Here is a 2,500-nt window from a genome sequence, read left to right on the forward strand (position 1 = left end):
TCCCACATTTTTGACCCCCCCCCCCCCCCCCCCCCCCCCCCCCCCCCCCCCGGCACCTCCAACCCCACCCCCATCCCCACTGCTCAGAAAATGAATCTAATATATATATATATATATATATATATATATATATGGAGACAGAGAGAAAGAGTGAGAGAGAGATACTTGTATGCCGTTATAACTTACGGTAACAACACGCACTAGTACGACATATAACTATGATCTTCTTCTCTTGTAGATTCCATGTATTATGTCATTTTTGTCCTCAGTTGATGAAGATTGCTGTCCCCCTTTATACATTTGTATTGAATCTCATTCGTCTATCTGTCTGTCTGTCTGTCTGTCTGTCTGTCTGTCTGTCTGTCTGTCTGTCTGTCTCTCTCTCTCTCTCTCTCTCTCTCTCTCTCTCTCTCTCTCTGTGTGTGTGCTTAATTGGGTATATCACGATAAACTAAGTAAAGCATCATATCAACAATCTGGTGTCCACATGCAGAATTCTCAACGTATATATATATATATATATATATCTTATGATTGTAATTCTGCACCTGCTAATGTTTCACTCTCATGTTACCCTTTCCCTTCTATAGTTTCATTCAATGGTAGATATCATAATAACTATATACACTTCTTCGCATATTTTTCAGATGAAAGAGAGGGGGATTAGGGAGGCGGTGGGAGGGAGGGATGGAGGGGTAAGGAGAAGGAGAAGAACAAGAAGGACAACTACAGGAAAAAGAAGAAAAAGAATAAGAACAAGAACAAGTTCTAGAACAACAACAACAACAACAACAACAACTTCTTCTTCTTCTTCTGCGTTCGTGGGCTGCAACTCCCACGTTCACTCGCATATACGTGAGTGGGCTTTTACGTGCATGACCGTTTTTACCCCGCCATGTAGGCAGCCATACTCCGCTTTCGGGGGTGTGCATGCTGGGTATGTTCTTGTTTCCATAACCCACCGAACACCGACATGAATTACGGGATCTTTAACGTGTGTATTTGATCTTCTGCTTGCGTATACACACGAAGGGGGTTCAGGCACTAGGAGGTCTGCACATATGTTGACCTGGGAGATCGTAAAAATCTCCACCCTTTACCCACCAGGCGCCGTCACCGCGATTCGAACCCGGGACCCTCAGATTGAAAGTCCCACGCTTTAACCACTTGGCTATGGCGCCCGTCAAAAACAACAACAGCAAAAAACAAAACAAAACAAACAAACAACAACAACAACAACAACAACCAAAAAAAAAACAGAAAAAAGAAGAAGAACAAGTACCAGAAGAACAAGACGAAGACTAACAAAAAGAAGAAAGCAAGAAGAATAAACAACAGCAACAGCGCTGACAAAATGAGGACGAGGGAGGCTGCAGGTGGGAGGTGGGGCGTGGGGGGGAGGGGGGGTGCTGCAGGGATGAGCGGGGTGGGGGTGGGGGGTGGCTTGGGGGAAGGAGGAAGAGCATAGGTGTAAAGAGAAGGAAAAGCGACAGACATGAATGGACAAACAGAAAGACGACGGAGAGCAGGAAGAGGAAGAAGAGGAGGAGGAGGAAGAGGAGGAGGAGGAGGAGGAGGAGGAGAAGAAGAAGATAAGTAGAAAAGAAGGCAAAGAACTGAAGGAAAAAAAGACGATGAAATAAACTATAAAGTAAACAGCAAAACGAAAATAGAAAAAAAAAAAGACATGCAAAGAAATAGAGAAAGAAAGAAAGAAAGAAAGAAAGAAGGAAAGAAAGAAAACAGAAATGAGGGAAAGATAAAGTGAACCAAGGAGAAAGAAACAGTGAACAAATGTCTCAATGAAAGAAAGAGATAAAGAAAGAAGAGGAAACAAAGAACGAAGAGAAAAATAAACAGAACAAAAAGGAAAGAAAGAAAGAGCGCAAAGAAGTAAATATAGAAAGAAGGAAAAAAAAGAAGGGGGGAAAAAGAAAGAAAGAAAGAAAGAAAGAACAAAACAAAAGAATGACAGAAAGAAGAAAGAAAGTAAGTAAGAAAGAAAAAAGAAGACGTGACTAAAAATTAAAGAAAAAAATCCGGGACAAAAATTTAGTGGGGTTTCCCTCCAAGCTGTTTCACCGAAGAGATCCTTGCAAATATTGCGAGACATTGATTTAAGATTCCTCTTCTGGGAGGGGACGGGAGGATTTGGAATTTGGATCGCAAAGTGTGTGTGTGTGTGTGTGTGTGTGTGTGTGTGTGTGTGTGTGTGTGTGTGTGTGTGTGTGTGAGGATTTGGATTTTTGATCGCAAAGTTTGTGTGTGTGTGTGCGCGCGCGCGTGCGATCTTTTGCAAGAAAGTTTGTGTATGTGTGTGTGTGCGTGTGTTTGTATCTGTCTCTGCTTATGTCTGTCTGTCTCTGTCTCTGTCTCTGTCTCTGTCTCTCTCTCTCTCTCTCTCTCTCTCTCTCTCTCTCTCTCTCTCTCTCTCTCTCTCTCTCAATGTGCCCTCGTCTCTCCCTCCCTTTCACCCTCCTTCACTCTGACTGTCTGTCTG

Source organism: Babylonia areolata, chromosome 5 (assembly GCF_041734735.1).
Source record: "Babylonia areolata isolate BAREFJ2019XMU chromosome 5, ASM4173473v1, whole genome shotgun sequence".
Classification (NCBI taxonomy): Eukaryota; Metazoa; Mollusca; class Gastropoda; order Neogastropoda; family Buccinidae; genus Babylonia; species Babylonia areolata.